Source organism: Aquila chrysaetos, chromosome 22 (genome assembly GCF_900496995.4).
Source record: "Aquila chrysaetos chrysaetos chromosome 22, bAquChr1.4, whole genome shotgun sequence".
NCBI lineage: Eukaryota > Metazoa > Chordata > Aves > Accipitriformes > Accipitridae > Aquila > Aquila chrysaetos.
The window spans coordinates 21,540,604-21,558,119 of record NC_044025.1 but is presented as its reverse complement, the minus strand read 5'-3'; the positions used below and the strand labels follow the sequence as shown (position 1 = coordinate 21,558,119).

At 41.9% G+C, this 17,516-nt stretch overlaps 1 long non-coding RNA gene across 1 annotated transcript; it reads left to right on the top strand.

Moving 5' to 3' along the window:
• Positions 1 to 2,531: 2,531 nt before the first annotated feature.
• LOC115334380 lies at positions 2,532 to 11,350 on the top strand. Its single transcript, XR_003921108.2, has 3 exons — positions 2,532 to 2,880; positions 10,203 to 10,720; positions 11,021 to 11,350. It is a non-coding gene; the product is annotated as an uncharacterized LOC115334380 (long non-coding RNA).
• Positions 11,351 to 17,516: the final 6,166 nt, after the last annotated feature.

Here is a 17,516-nt window from a genome sequence, read left to right as displayed (position 1 = left end):
CTGAAAGGTTGCTTCACCTTATTTTCCTTCCCATCCTTTCATCGGACATGACTGAACAGGAATTCTTCCATCTCCTTCCTCAGTCTATAGCAAAGATGTACTTTGATTTGAGAATGGGATGCAATTTTAACTAGAATAGTAGAAAGCATGTCAATAGTTTAACAGTTGTAAAATTAGAAGGAAGGAAAACCCGTAAGAGATGAGAAAATAGCTGGTATTAAAGTGATAGAATAATCTTACCCAGTAATAGTATTCTGTGCAGCTCAAAGCAGCTTTCTTCAGCCGGTATCTGTCAAATCCTATCAGGAATGTAAGGTGACATTATGAAGTCTCCAGATATATTTTCATGTCATTTAGCTGATTTGTGTCGTTTGATAAATTGCATGTTTGTAAAATCAATGTTCTTCACTATGTGTATTCTTCTGCTTTGCCAGTGTCAAAGTTCTGTGCTAGAGACAACGGCAGCAATTCATAAGAGCTATCGCTTCACAAGATCTTACCACCTTCTTATTAAAAACCCTTATTCATTTTCCAGCAGACTTGATATAAAAGATTAATGAGATACATGAAGATACATAAGGTGAGCCTTCTTTAATGCTGCTTAATAACATCTCTGTTATTTTTTTAAACATGAGGTAAAAGGGAAAATTAAATCCTAGTGAGAGGTGAAGGTACAGGCTCTTGTTCTCTTGCTCATGCAGGTTAAGCCCAGAAAAGATCTATTAATTCCTGGTGTGACTGGTAGACAGCTCAATCCCAGAGCGCTCGGGCTGAGCAGGTGACAGGCAAGTGAACCCAGCCCATGCACTTCAGCTCAACCCTTACTTACTGCTCGGTACTCCTCCTTCACCTCCTGAGGCAGAGGACAGGCGCTGGAGTTGAACTCGTGGATCTAAGGAATATTCACCAGTGGGGAGATGAACCCACTGCTGTTGAGTGCTGGGGTAAGATCTGGACCTGGGTTTGCTGGACTGACGCTGTGCTTGTGCTGGGCACTCCAGTGGTACATGGGGTGTTCAGATGTCGGCAGATGCATGCAATAATTAATCCTGTGAAGGTTTAGGAACCTGTAAAAATTGTCTGCTGCACTCACAGCCCCTGGCCTGCAGCAGGACATTGAGTGGGAATGCTTTTAAAATTCCCTTAAAGGTACTGGTGATTTTTAACTGTATTGAATTATTTAGATGGACCTTTTGGTCCTTCAAATTCGCTGCGATAGGTATTACTCCTCTGGTTTGAACAACGGGTGGTAGATCTCCCTTGCTCACCTTACAAGTGTCCTGTTGTAGTTTATGGCCATAGGTAAAACCATTCTGGCAAACACAAGATAAAAAGAAAGCATCTTAATGAATATTAATATATTGTAACTGGTGACAATGAGTCATTCACAAGTTTAATAATGGCATGCAGAGCAATGTCCATCGCTAGGAAATCTGGCTCAGCATAGTTTTGACCTGATTGTTACCTTGTGGGAATTTCTCCACACTCTTCTGAAATGCATCTGTGTCCCCACAGCAACTCCTTGTGAGCACTGCCTTCAAGGCATGACCACCTTCACAGCCGGCTCAGCTCGGTACTCTTCTTGACAGTATTATTAATCTGTTGATTTTTGCTTATGCTGTGAAATCAGAAGTGACTGCTCCTGTTGGTACATTTACTTCAGTACGAGTATAAATGCAGGTATCAGTAAGGACTAGACTACATCTGGCAAGTCTAACTCACTGACTGTGGGTCTTCAAGGCCTTGATTGAGAAAGACTATCCTGCCTAATTTCCTGGTTGTAAAAACAAATAACAGTAAATGAATAAAACCTTTTTCTTCTGATCATGTATTCTTTCAGACAAAAACTATTTCTTAGTTTTTCTTGCAGCTTATCAGCTTTTTGCATTTTCAAGTTTTCTGCCCTGGGTCTTGTAAGATGAGCTGACTTTGAGAGGGACATTTATGAGTTCTATTTTAGTTTCAGATGCAAAGTTTAATGGCTTTCCTGATGACCTAGCATTATGTCTGACTTGTTTAGTAAAAAAATCCCCATAAAAAACAGAGCTTAAAAGCAAACTCCTAAATACTTGCATTAGGTATTGTGTTTGGTCACAGATAACATTGAGCTGCTGTATCAATCATATATATATTAAGTACTAATACTGTGCAGCTATTGGCTCTATGCTGGCTAATTTTCAACACACCAGTGACTGGTGTAGGGTTTTAATAGTGTCACTTGAGCTGTACTGCATAGTTAAGACCACATCTGCTGAAGAATAAATCATCCATTTGAATAGTCCAAATGAATAGATTTGGTCTTGTATTGTAATTTAACTCCAGTTTTCAAATTTGTCTTTGTTATTCCAAAAAGGGAGGAGAACAGAATGAATAACTCAGAAATGTGACATTGCATAATTAAACATATTTATGGCTGTATCCATCTATCTATCTGTCTATCAAAGCCTGCAGCCTTTCCTTCCTCTAGAACAGCATAAGGCTTGTCAGTGCTTTTGACGCCAACGTTTTAAAAACCTTGGCTGGTCCCTTGCAATCGTAAGCTGGTAGGTGTTAGGAAAGGCACAACAAATTGGGTACCGTGACTCTGCTGCCAAAGAACTGAAAAAGATGAAGTTTGTCAGCCCACTTTTGGGCAAGATAACCTGAAGATATTTAGTAGAAGTGAATTAAAATTCATCATCTTGACCTGACTCCTGCAGGGAAGCGTTTGCCATCCCTACAGACAAGATCTCCGATCAGCTCTTTGTCCTGGAAGATGCAAAGAGGGGGAGAGGTGCCTTGCTGCTGTTTCTTAGAGCTCAATTATCGAGGACATAAATCAAATCCATATAATGGAGGAACATCACAAGGGATACAGAGACTTCAAAAGAGATTTGAATGGTAGGTTAAATTCTAGTTCTAAGACTGATAGTTGGATGAAACTGCAACATAATTATAGATTACAGGTGTTAAGCTGCAGAGCAGAGCAATTGCGGTTGTCTCTCAATGTACCTCTCTTGTCAGCCTCTACTGGGGGCTCTGGTCATTGTGCCAGTTCTGGGGAGATGGGGATGACTCAAAGAGTAGCTAAAATGATTAAAGCTAAGATAGGATTTATGAGGGAAGATTAAAGAATTAAATATGTATAGCCTGGCTAAATGATGACTTAAGGGGAAGTATAACTCTTTATGAGCGTTTCAAGGTTACAAATATCAAGGACCGGAAGAACCATTCTGCATGTCACAGGCAGAATTGCTAAGAGTAATGAGATGATACTAAGAAAAAGTAAATTTTCAAATGCTGGCAACACCATGTGATCAGGTTTAGGTATAAGCGAAAAACAAAATCTAACTGCAAGGAGATGACAGGAATATCTTAGATCTGTGGAGACCTCTTCAGTATTTCGGTTCCCAGAGCCTTTCCATAGAGTCCATGCACATCTCACAGAAAGGCAGCCAGCTCTCCGTGCAGCACGCAGAGACAATTTCCACCCACCGGCAAGGAAAGTTTGGGTTAGATCCACTTGCACTAGAACTCTAGCAAATGGAGACAAGGCTGAATTTTCTGCCTCTCATAGTCCTGGTGTCTCATCAAGAGAACAACAGGTTGTGAGGTACTCTGCTCCTCGTTGGTCTTGAGACACAGTTAAGAATCAATTTGTAGGGTGGAAAGTGGGAATTGTCACTGCATGTGAAAGTTGTAGACACTGGGTGGAAGATGGACAGTACAGAAGAACTAGTCTGTCCTTGGGTCCAAGTTATAGACCATGACAGGTTTCCAGGCTGGGGACTAGATGAGCCAGATCAATTTGCGAGATTAACCAGGGTAGAAATAAAAGGAATTAGTGCTAGGAATTAACTACAGGCCATACTGTAGCAGGGCAGTCTGGAAGGCTTTAGGGAACATCCAGAGAAGTACCTGCATGGTGAAGTGCTTATTGTAGTCACTGTCTTCATATTTACGTATTTCATATTATAATCACAGGAGTTTTATTGCCTGCACTAAGGAATGTGTAGTCCTACACACTGGTTGCAAGTTGGAGAGACTTTTAGAATACTTGACTGAAAAATATCTTGTCATGAGTAAAGATAGAAAATCTCATTGTTTTGCTAATTGAGACCTGTATCCAAGTATATCATTAAATCAGTTATGGAAAACAGACTTGGGAAATTACAATCCATACTGCATTGCATTCCCCCCGCACTGTGTGGCTTGGGTTTTCTTTTGTTTTCTTTTATTCATCTTAGATGTTCTGAAGGAGAAAAATAGTTTTTTGATATGAGCTAAACCCTCATATTAAGAATCATTTGTGTTTCAAACTCCAAATGTTATATTGGCTGAGCACCAAACTTATTTTTCAATTACCTTAGTTCACTTTCTCAAAGTGCTGCTTTTCTAGGTAATTTGTTTTTATACCTCGTCCAGAGCTCTGAAAGTGGAGGGAAGCTTTTTTTATTGTTAGCCTTGAGCAATGACCCTAAGTTAAACAGCATCAACCGAATGTCTGCAAGTTGGTTGGAAACAAGAAGTTTCTGAAGACCATTAGGGTCAGTTACAGCAGGATGGAGCACAGCTGGGATGGGTGTGCCGACACGGCTGCTCCATCCCTCCCTCACCCCTGGGCACGGCAGTTTGTTTTCTTTGGGCTGGCACTCTCCCACTGTGTCCCTGGTGGGGTCTGTCATGCCTGTGCAGAGTGCTAACATTCCTATCCTGCATCTCCAGCACAAAGCACGAGGTGGGACCTGGGGTCTGTCCTTTATTTTCCTAAAGGTTTAAACTGAAATGAGAGCCAGCTTTGCCAAATCACCGTATTCAGATAAAGTATAGAATCACGGCGTGCTTTCGGTTGGAAGGGACCTTCAAAGATCATCTAGTCCAACCCCTCTGCCATGGGCAGGCACATCTTCCACTAGATCAAGTTACTCAGAGTCCTGTATCCTGAGGTAGAGAATATTTTGTTGCTCTCTATGGGAATTAGGTTCATATATTAAACAAGAAAAATAGGTAGTAACCTCTAGGAGCTTCCCTAATACATCCTGAAATAAAACCTAAAAAGAATATATGAAAAGCAGAGGAAATATCCTTATTAAATACCCAGGTTGACATACAGTTATGTGTTGAGAACACATAATGGGATACAGGAATTTCAACTAAAAAGAAATCAAATTATTTCCCAAAGATAGGCATCATGGATGAAACTGCCTTCATACTTCACATTAATTAAAGTCAATGAAATATGTTGTGACTGTCAGTTGGTATTTACTTTTCTTCTATTCAACCAGCTGATAGCGGCTGCTGAATTAACTGAATGGATTCTTTGCACGTCCATGTCATGTGTTATACTGACAGATATCCATTGAGCTCCGAAAGGTTGTAGTGGATTTAGTCTGATTTTTTTTTTTTTCTGAAGCCAGTGGGATTTTTCCATTGAATTCCAAGGCTCTTGAATTAAACCTGCTCTGAGAGCCTCCCTTAACACAACAGCAGCAGTTTGTGACTTTTCACCCTCTCTTTTCTTAAATCTCTTTTCTCTCCAAGGAGGAGCCTTGCTGTAGTTTTCCCACGGACCCTTCTCGTATCTCCAGGCCATTGCTGGTGCAGAGACCACGCTCCGAGAGATGCCGTCCCTCCAGAAGGGGCTGGGGGTGTCCCGGGGGACGCAGTACAGGCATCCAAGCATCGCCCTCCTTGCTGGCAGCAGTCGCCAGGCGAGGAGGCAGCGTCCTGGCTGCCTGCCTGAACCAGTGAAATAAATGGGCAATAAAAGCAAGCTGCACTTTGAGAAAAGGGGGGGGGGGGGTGGGGGCAGAAAAATATTTCTGCTGGAAATGGTGGTATTTCCTCTGCAGAGCCGATTTTTGATGGATTTCTGTTGTCTTTAGAAAAATGAAACTCCAGGTAGCGATCCTGCATCTTAACAGAATTGTCAGGAAATGACTTTTGTTCCAATGTTTTGGTGCCATTTTTCCTGAGCTGCCTTTATAATGAATGGTGAATCTTTACAAGCCCAGTGCGAGTCACTGAGATCCAAATCTGTTCTGGAAATAGTCTGCCTGACAGTCTTTTTATTGGCAACGAAGCTATTTAAATGAGAAACCTGTGCAGGAGATGAACTAGCTGCCCCGTGTGATGGCAAATGGAAGCTGATGAATTCTACACGGGCAACCAGGTGACCCCTTTGCTTTCCACTCTAATTACTTTCAGTCAGATGTTCAATTAGAGTGACAGGGTCCCAAATTCCCAAAGATCTCTGTTTTGTCTTAGAAGATTAAAGGGTGGCAACTATTTTCAATATGATTATCATCATTATCTCTGGGAGATTTTATACTTCAGAAGTCGAAGTCATAATAGCCCAGCTCACTGCAATTATTTGCAAATTGCCTTAATGTATTTTCCAGAAGCTCTTTTCACACTTTGTAATTTATTTATTTGCTAAGCCAATAGCATATTAAAATGCTAAAATGTCTCTGAACATATATGAAGCCAATCTGGTGGTAACTTGCATGGACTTTGCCAACATCCCCTTTACCCACCAGCAACCCCATCTATTTTTTGTTAAAATACCACTTCTCAGTGTTCTCTCTGGTAACAAACCTTGAAGGATTCCTCCTTTTTTTGGTTACAATTGAAGGAAATTTGTTAATGTTGCAGTAATTCTCTATGCTGATGGAAATGCTTGTGAAAACATAAACCAATATAAGAAAATATTCAGAGACACAAAACTCAATTTCTCGAAAAATGCATTTTTTTTTGGAGGCATGTTTCTAAAGGAAAAGAAGGAAGTCTTGACCTATCAAGGGATGGAAATAGCCCTGTATTGGGAAGCAGTGCATGGATAACTATCTAGCGGGCTCCATTTTCTCTGTTGCAGAAGCCAACCGGGCTTTGGAGAGCAACCAGGGTGGTTTTGGGTGCAGTTAGTGAACGCGGCTGTTTGGATCCCAGCCACATCTGTTCCATTTCTTCTTATTGTTAATGGTGAGTAGAGAATGAAGAGACAATATGCCCTGTGTATTAAACTGAAACTAACCCAAATAGCTTCTAAAATACACTCAGCTAATTGTTCAAGAGTAATTTAGAGACCAAGAGTTACACTGCAATAATTGTGAATAATGAGTAAACCACAAAAAAAATGGTAAATGGCTTGCAGACGTTTTGTGAACAGAAAATGAGGCTAAATTCATTGAATAAATTAATTGCTATGGATTATTCTCTCTGCTTTAATCCGCCGACTGCTGAAAGAAGTCTGTGCAAATGGAAAAGCTGGTCCACAGCTTTCATTTTGAAATGTGGCTGCTTCGCACTGAATAGAAGAGAGACCTGAAAGGGTTTTTGCTGTGTTATAATAATGTATCACGCTTGTAACACAATTTTCACCTTCAAAGTTTTACCTGCCCTTTGGGATGGGGCAGTTTTATAATCCCGTTTTATTAGCGAGAAGCAGATGGAGAGCCTGCAGGGAGGAGAGGTGATTTTTCCCACGGCCACACATTGTCTCTTTGGCAGAATTCAAGTTGGAGCTTGGGATTTTGGAGTCCCTGGCTGATGCTTATGATATTTTTCTGTTTGAAGACTTCGTCTTCCTGCAAAAACATGCATACTGGGACATGAATAAAACAACCCTAAGCAGATTTGAGGCTTCGCCAATGAAAACGTGAAGAAAAAGAAGGAATGAGAAGACACGTTCGCCAGCCCATTTTAGAAGATCAGTTCTAGTAAAGAGGAATTATATTTTAAGAACCAGACAGATTGTCTCAGATTTACTATCTTAGAGGACAGCAGTGAAGGCAAAGCATTTTTCTGTAAGGATTATGATTACCTGACAGGGTCTTATCATTACCAGGAGAAATGACCCTGATTTAGAAAAGATCTGTTAATTTATAAGTAGCTGTTGCTTTTTAATAGTAGTTTTTTCTTACTGCTATTAATATTAATAAAAATAAAACTAAGGCCCATGTCTTTACTTGGATGAAATTTGTGATTTAAAATGAAAGTTGGAGAGCCTTGTAGATCAATCCTTGGATTTTATAAGCTGCTAGTGGCAATTTATGTGGATGTGAAACCACAGAATCCTTCCAGGTTCTGCGCACAAGCTGTCTGTCATGCCTTAGCTTCTGGCAGCCTTTTCTCTCCTGACTCGAGCTGGCGTGGCCGGGTGCCTGAACAGGGCGTCCTTGAGCTGGAAGTGTCTGGTGACAGCCCGACAGCTTAGGACAACCTCTTTGCTATTAATGGGGCTCAGAGTAGTATCACTTGGCTCAGATTTATGCACTGTGCAAGTCATCCCTTTGAGAAAGCTTTAGCGTTCCTCGTAGTGCTGGGACTGACATCCCCTCACCGCCGTTATTTATAGCAGGGCACTTTTACACCCCACCTGACTCGCTGCATAGCGATAGTAAACAAATCTATAAGTCCTCTCCCATTTAGCTTCCAGTCTAAAGTGAGCTGTATAGTACAGCAGCCAGCGTAGCTGTAAGGGCAAGCTGCTGCTGGGGAGTTTTGCTGAACGGAGTACAATTACCCCATCTGGCTTGATCATATCCGCTCAGTTTATCAAAATAGATTTTTCCCCTCCATTTGGTAAAGTTTAATAGAGCAGAACAAAAATCCAAATGTTAACATTAACCATGAGGTGAGGCAAAGGGAGCTGCAGTTACGTCAGTCATGGGAAGCACGCCGCGGGAGCCCGGGCTCTTTGCACCCCGGATTGCCGCCCTGCCCAGCTGCGGGAGCAGCGCCCGGCGGTGGGGGGGACGACCCTGCACCAGCTCCCCGCTCCCCTTTGCTCCCAGTCTTCACTATTCCAGAGTTTGGTCTCCAGCAGCCCCTACAGCAAAAGCTGTCTTCTCCATTGTGATTAGTACTACTGGAACAGAGTTGTCAAATGTTGACCTTAATATAGCGTTAGGTTTTGCTGCTGTTGTTCACTTCTTCAGCGTGTACCTCTTCGGTGCATCTTTCAGTTCTTGTTTGTTCAAAGCACCTTACCTATTTGGAGGTTGCATTTCTAATGGTTTCTTATCAGAAGCCATCTAACCCTGTTGATACCCCCAGCGTACTCTGTACTTGCCACTCCGAACAGTGGGAAGTCTGGTGTGCGAGGAGCACATCCTTGGCTCTCTGGCCTTGTGCAGGGATTTGGGTTGGTGTTGGTTTGCTGTTACAGGAGGCTCTTAATTCTCCTTTGCTGTTTCAAGCATTAACTGAGAATCAGACCTTCTGCCTTCCCTTGAAATGACACCAACATAAAGAAATGAAAATAAGTGTCTTTTCGTGATGTGCCTGAAGCCATAAAATGATTTGTATACAAAATCAAAGTAAATAAATCAGAATCTTTTTCTCTATGTTTGGGAAGGTTAAATCTCCAGCAGCAATGGCAGCAACACATTGCACTCAGAGTTTTGCAGACATAATGTCACTCTCTTATTTTATTACACAATGCAGTTCACCCTAAATTACATTTTCTTCTTTTAATTTATTTGCATGAAAAAGGTGGCATGGCATAAATCATCTTGTGTAGGTTGCTGGGTTATTTGCATTTCAGAGGTTGTTTTTAACTTTGTATTAGGAATTTGCAATCGAGAAGCTTTGGGAGGCATTAACTTTTAGTGATCGGTGGTTCTCAAAAGGTGATGAATGATGTTCATTTTGCTCAGGACAAACGTCCCGAAGTTTGTCTTTTTCTAAAAAACTTGTTTGAGGCAAAGACAGAAAGCCAGTGAGTGATGCTTTCATCTCAGGAAGTAATTCCTCTTGGAAAAGCAGGATAGACGGGATGAGTTTGGTCTCTGAAGCCAGCTGCTCAACACTATTCCTGCAAAGCAACCTCTGCCCCGCGGAGGTCGAGTCGCTTGCTCTCTGCCTTGCCAGAAAGGAGGCAGCCAGAAAAGTTCATCGTGTGGAGGGAGGTCTGAAAAACTGCCTCTGCTCCAGGGAAAGGAGGATCATCACACGGGTCTTGCCAGCGTTGCCTGACTGTGCTTGTTTAATGGCATCTGACACAGGACAACTGGAAGTCTCGAAGGCTTTAATGAGTCTTCAGATGACTATTTCCTGCTAAAAACTGTGATGAGAAGCTGTATCTTAAATTCAATACAGCATGTAGCACACAGGGAACAAAACAGCGGAGTAAAATGTATTTTATTAGCAATGAACTGAGGCTGCACTTGAAAGAACCCTTTAAATATCTGACATGTTAAATGCATTATATTCCCCTTCAGGAAAGAAGCAGTCAAAGGGACAGGGCTGATGAACTGCACTTATTAACTTGACTTGGTGGTGATGAGAATGGTATTGACAAAAAGGCTGTGGTAGACTTCAAACGCATTTACTGCCACCATGAGCACTGCTAGTTAGAGCACTGCTCTGGCAAAAAGTTGGAACTACTTTACACGTTGATGCTAGGTCTCCAGTGAGGGGCTCATCATCTGAAGGTGAGCACAGTTTGGGAGTTGAAAGCAAAGCATTGAAACACATCCACTGCCTCCAGTAGCTGGGAGCTGGAAAACATCAAAGCCAGCCCCGCTGCAAGGTACCTGCTGAATCAAGGGATGGAAGGGACCTGCTGGAGGAATGAGTCCACCTGCTTGCTAACAGGGTGGTATTCACAGCTTGCTCAAAACGTGGGGAAATCACTTATAGCTTCATTATGCTCCTTGTTGATTCATCTTGCTGTAAACTTTTGAACAGGTTGCTTGCTGCTCCATCCAGCTTACTCTCTGATAGGATGGATATACAGGTAAGTGGTCCTTAATGATATACAAACATCCCAGTAACTTTTGTAAATTGAATCCTGGAGTTGACTGTGACTATCTCTAAGTGTCCAGTATGGAAAAGCATTTCTAGAATCCCAGGCACCACCAAAACAGTTTTAACATGCTGAAATGTATAAGTAAATAACTATTGCTCTCCCTTCTTACAGAAGACTGCTCCTCTATAGTTTTCTTCTCAGAAAAGCTCCCTTAGCATGAGAGACTATGCATTTCAGGTTTCCCTAAATAAGACTTTGATACCTTTTTTTCTGTGTTTTTTGCACTAGCTACCTTCACGTCCTGCTTGAAGGTCCCTCTCTGTATATAAGCTGTGCATTACTACCACAGGAGTTTGTCTGCAGCAAGGAAGCCATTTCATCACATCTCCTTATTGCTGGTCCCCCAAAGACAGAACTGCAGAGGAAATTGGCATATCTAATCGATCTCTTTTGTCAAATGGATACTTAAATGTGTGAAGATTTGTCCACTCTCTGCCTGTTACTAAGTTCCTTTGAGTTAAATGGGATATATTTTTTTTTCTTTTTGTAAATGAAGAGGAAAGAACTAAGTGAAACATCATTTACATTCAGAAGCGGCTGGATCCAGGGAAGCATACTAACCAGGTTAGCAGCCTTAGCAGGAATACTGTTTTATTGTAAAGCAGATTTAAAAGCCAATAGACAAACTGAGGTCCTCTAAGCTATCAGTTTGGGAAGTTGTGCTAATGTCTATACTGTCCAGTGAAAGCACTGAATCCTGGTCTTCTACAGATGAATAGCCCTTTTTGTGTCTGTTTACCAGCCTGGGACTGTGTGTTTCCCAAGTGGGAGCCCAGCGAATGCTGCTCTTGGCCAAGTTTTCTGTGCAGTGGGATAACAGAAAGATTCAGGACCCAGTTATCAGCTCATTATTATCAGTGGAGTATCTAGCCCCATATAGTACTTTAAATGGTGTGAAGCAACTAGTGTAATTTGTAACAGCTCTTCTGATAAGCAAGGGATTCATGATGGAGCCGAGTGAAGGTTTTCCTCCTGGCTCCCAGGCTGGTGTGGGTCCAGGCTCATCCCCCGTGGCTCAGGCAGTGCCATCTGGGTTGTCACATAGAGAGGGAAACAGATCATCCGGGAGCACACCTCTTTGCATTGTTTATGGAAGAATAATATGGGTTACCTTAGAGTATTCAGAGAGAGGTGATGGTGGTGTTTTCCTATTTTTCTAACTTATTTTTTGGTAGAATTAGTATTCACTGAATTGACGTATATACATTTTCGTACTTTCTGTTGCCTAGGGCTATCGCACTTCAGTCTTTGATCTTATCAGATCTTGCAAACTAAGCTGGTTAGAGGTTGGCCAGCACTTGGATGAGAGATTTCATAGGAATTTTATGATGCTGTGAGGAATTGTTTGTGACTGAAGATGGCGCTTTCTGCTATGAGTCAATGCTGAACAAATACCCCAGCATGGAGCCAAGGTGCTGGAATGCCACAGGCTCCATCTGCAGAGGATGTGTAAAATGTGGCTGTACAATCTGATTTCCTATGAACTGCAGAATGGATGTCCTGGCCAAAATCAAATGTATGTAATTAATCCTTCATTCAGATCTTTCAGAGAATATATTACTACTTTTCACCCTCTCCTAACCTGTTGCTGAGGTTTTCTGTGCACAGCTGCAGCATTTCAGAGAAGGATGGAGAAGGAGATCATGTCTGTGGGCAGAGGTGGTTGTGAGCTGCCGACAGTTACTTCTGTGCACGTCCAGTGTGTGTGGTGTAGCGTGCAGGTACAAAACAGATAACTATATCAATGTTTGGCCATTTAGAAACCTCTGTTAACTCCCACTTGAAAAGCGGAACGGGCTGTTTTGTACACACCGTGTCCCATAGACACCTTCCTCTCCCAAAGGGGAATGCGATGCACCTCAGCACAGAGGTGCTCGGTGCTGGACCCACGAGCTGCCCGGGAGAGAGCCCTGGGGAGTGCACGTCCAAGGGCTCGTGGTGCTGCCAGGGGAGCAGCCTTCTGTGCTGGGAGATGTCCCTGCACAAGAAAGCAACTGTGGAAAGCTGGCCATCGTTTTTAAAGCACTGTGGGACTTCTGTGTCTGCAAAAGAATGCTCTGCAAATGGTGTCTCATTTGCCATTAGTGAGTGACCCGTTAATCACATCAACAAGTAATCACTCACATGAGTAATCCTATTGACATCAGTTGGACTAGAGCTGCATCATTATAATTTAGGAAAATAACTATTCAGTTGTTTAGATTATAAATGCTTCTAATTTATGTAGAAATGGAAGGCATTTCTATCTCATTCATTAAAGAAAATATGATGTGAATTATCACTTGCTTAACATATGCAGAAAAAGGGCAGATTTTAAGCAGCATAAAGAATAAAAAGAATGCATCTTTTCCCACCAGTGACAATGTAAGATTCTCAGTTAATGTTTCCCATGTTTTTCTCTTACCTAACTGGTAAACTCAGGTTGAATCTAATGCTGGCTTCTTTCCAGATAAGATGCCATCAGTCAGGAATATCCTTTGTTTAGAATTTGATTAATTCTTTAGTTACTGGTGGATGACTCCGGTGTGGTCTGGTAGAGCTGCATGGCTTTATGGAGCTAGAGATTTGCTGATACAACTCTGGGGTCAGGCACAGAGTGTGGACTGGTTGAAACAAACTGTTGTATTTTGTGTTGTCTGGGATATGGTTCTGCTTCTTTGGAAGCCATTAAAGTCCACAGTCCTGCCAAATTCCTGTTTGGAAATTGGATCCCCCTCCTTAAAATTCTCTGCAGTGCCACCCTCATCAAATATTGACTTCAGCATGTTTTTCCATGCAGGGATGCAGCATTCAGCTCCTGCCATGCTGTGCCCCAGGGGACAAGGAAGATTGTCCCTTTTTTGGAGGGTCCTTCAGGCTGAGCACTGAAATAGCCAGCAGCATCACCACGCGAGCTCACAATCTTTGCATAGGCACACTGATTTTCCCTATTTTCAGCTTAATGAAATGCCGGGGTTTTAAAATTTCTATTAGGCTTGAAAGCAGTACAGGTTGCCTGAAGAAAAGTTGGGGGTTTTTTATAGCTTTTAAAACAATTTTATACTGTTTTCTGCTGATTTGGCTGTCTTGAATTTCAGCTGGGTGTAGAGCATAGTAAGGGGACAGTGAAACCTTTTCCCTCGGTGTCCCTGGGATCGGACGCATGGGACAGTGACCTGGGCTGAGCCTCTCCTTTGGTGGTTGGTGGTCTTGGAGCTGAGGTGAGATAGGGAAGAGCCGAGAGGCAGTTCTGGATTCCTCATTTCCCCTGGTGCAATGGATACCCCATCCTGTGAAGAGCAATACCTGGTGCTGGTACCAGCTGTATTACAAAGTGTTGAGTGGGTTAGGGAAACAACAAATGTCTTCTAAGATAAAGAGGAAAGAAAGTGATGAAGCACTCAACAACAAAAAACAGACTAAAGTGTTTATAAATACATATGGCACAGCTTTTCTGGAGCCACACTTTTATTTATTTTAATAGCAGTGCTGGAATGCTATTTTTGTCTGTTTTCCCCTTTATTCCTACTGCTAAAAACATAGTAAGAGCTTTCCTAATTAGGGAAATAGAAGTTTCGAAGAGGAGATAGTTTCCTTGTCAAGGCATTCTCCCACACTTTGGAGATGGATGCCTTTTTTGGTAAATCCACAATTTTTTAGGAAAAATTGTGTTACAGCTGTAATTCATGCATAATCTCCTGAGTAGCAGGGGTAGATAGTTTAAAAAGAAATCTCTGTAGTAACACAGGGAGAAAAACAAACTGATAACTCTTGACAGATTGATGGCTTCTTCCTTCATCTAAATCTTTATAGATTAGCATGTCTATTTTCTTTTCATGGATATGTTTGTTAGCACTATATCATCTAACCTAATCTGTATGGGAAGTATATTTATCCTAGAGCTGTGGGGCATTTATACTGTTCACTTGTCACCAAGAATAATGGAGAGGACAGGTAAGATAATTTCAACTGTATTAAGGGTTGAGAGATGACTATACATATTTTGATAATGGGACACTCAGAGTAAATGATCTGAAACGCTTTTGTTACATATTTGCTAAAAATACACCTTTTTATAGTGTTTTTTCCTGTTTTTCCTGTGTTCCACTGTTAAATGAGGGCACTGGGAGTTGCTCTAGGACAAGGACACATCAATAGCCGCTTTGGGCTCACCCAGGGGACTACCGGGGGGAGGACAGAGGGTGCATGAGAGCCTCCAGTTCACAGGGGGTGGTTTGGTTCAAGCAATTCCAAATTGCTCATTTCCCAGTGTCCCTCGTGTTCTTGCCAACAGAAAACAGTGTTGAGCATGGGGAGATGTCTTTGGGCACAGTCAGCACTGGGGACTGATGCAACATTCCCAGTTGCACTTCATCTGGGTGACTGCCAACCAGGGGTTTATTTCCAGACCTATTGAAGCAGCTGGTCTCCAAAAGCCCTCTCCTAGTCTTTATCCTGTGGCCAGCCTGGCTGCAGGCGAGACTATGTTAGTTAACTGCAATTTTGCATTCAGGCGTCAAAGGAGCCTTTCCTGCCGTCCTGCTGCTTTGCCAGATGCTCTCCATTTTCTGTCTGTGCAGCTGATTCCTCCTTTCTAAGCATAACTCCCTGTAACCGCCTTCACTACATTTCATCTTCCTGATTTCATAGCACTTCCACCATTGTCAAGAGCATTTTGAATTCTGGTCCTGTCCTCCAGAGCACTTGCAGCCACTCCCAGCTTGCTGTCATCCACAAATTACATCAGTGTCTTCTCTGCTCCAGCCCCTGAGTCTGAGCAGGACACACCGTGGGTCTCCACTTACCCGTCCTCTCATCTTCACAGGGAACCCTAATAACCGCTCTTCAGCTGGTGATTTTCAACACGCTTCAGGCTCGTGTTACGTTAATTTTATTTAGACCATGCTTTTTGAGTTTTACTTGTGCGACCGTTTTATGGAACTGCGTATAAAGCCTTGTGCGCTGAGACACCCCGTATCTCATAGTGCCTCGGTGATGAGGTCGTTTGCCCCTCCTGTGCCTGCCCTCCCCCCCATGCCGTCCTCTTCTCTTCCCTGACTGAATCCTCCTTAAGTTTGGGTTTATTTTTATTATTTATTCTTGAGAAATTTATAAACTTATATTAGCTATGTCTCTTGGGCCACCATCTAACCTTCTAGGTGATGACAACTTGATTGATGAATAATAGATTCCAGTACCCTTCCAGCTGCCAAAGGCAGCTATAATTTCTAAGTGCATCCCTTAACATAGAAGCAGTGTTTGTCCTTCTCCAGGAGTTAGTCTTTAATCAGCCCAGTTGTCTTTACATTATTGAACCCTTCTTTTCATTGTAATATATAAAAGAAATATTTGGAAATAAGCCATTTACATTGTATTAGTGTGTAGATTAGGGGCCCAATGTTTTGGGTGCTGCAGAAATCCTGTGAGTGATATTCCCTGCTCTGGAAAACTTTAAGTAGGCAAGGTAGACAACTGAAAGGACTGAAAACAAACACACAAGGAAATTAATTGAATTGCTGAGGTATAGATCAGTGGTGCAACGGAGATTAAAAGTCTGTCTCTCTGAAATCCAGAACAAAACTTTGCCATTGCTCTGATGGCATTTTTTTGATGGACTGTGGAAAATACAGGAAAATGAAACGGGTCCCTTGAAAACATTCTAAATTGAAGAATAACATGGAATGTGATTTTGTCATTTCAAGGATGGGGATTTTAAAAATTCACAAAAATCCCAGTAAGAACTCTGAAGACAGATCTTTTTCAGTTACTCTGTATTTATACTTTCAATGTAGAAAGTAGCTTTCGATATACTTGCCTCATAATGTTAGCAAAAGAAATACTTGGAGAAAGCCGAATTTCATCTTCTTCCATTACTGCGGATACAAACAAAAAGTGGTTATGAATCACTTTTCATTGATAGAAGGAATTTATTTGTCCATTTATTTTACTGGAGTGTCTGCTGAAATTGAAGTCCTTGATTAATGATCTACAGGAGGTAAAGCCGAAGAAATCTGCTTTTGTAACTGCAAGAAAACTCTGCAAGGCTGTAGTGGGTTGTATATAATAGTGACCCTAACCAGGACTGGGAATATAAACCGTACAAACACACCTGTGCAGAACATCGTGTGGAGACAAGGGTCACTCACTGCTGAGCAAAAACATTGCTTCTGCCACAGATTGATATGGAAATGTGTTGGGTAAAGTTGTTCAACAAGCTGGTTGTCAGAAATAACCATTAAACTAATTCTACTAGAAATATAAACAGGTCCAGTTTATGTGTAGGTCATGACTACCATTATTTCCCAGAAACTTCTCTCTCTAACAAAATAATGGAGCTAGTACAGTGCAAAATTTAAATAAAGATAATGTAGAGGCAAGGAGGATCTGGTGGCCAACATTAACCACGGCTTTCAGAGCAGGCTCACCCAGGGCTGCTGCTGCCCTTGCTCAGGTGGGCTCTCTTGTGCTTGTCTGCTACCTTTTTATTTTCCTTTCCTCCTAGTTCTGTTTGGTTTTTTTTTCTTGTACAGCTTATCCTTTACCATACAGTGTATAAATTCTCCCTTCTGCTATTTTCTGACCTGCACTGCTCTTATTCTTATTAGCCCCTTATACTTGCAGTTACAAAATGCAAATATGCCAGACAGCCACTTTACTCCTATCCATGAGCTTTTCTGCCTATAGAGCCATTGTATATCTTAAATAGCACATTTTTTCCTGCTTGAGCGGGTGTTCTGAAATTAAA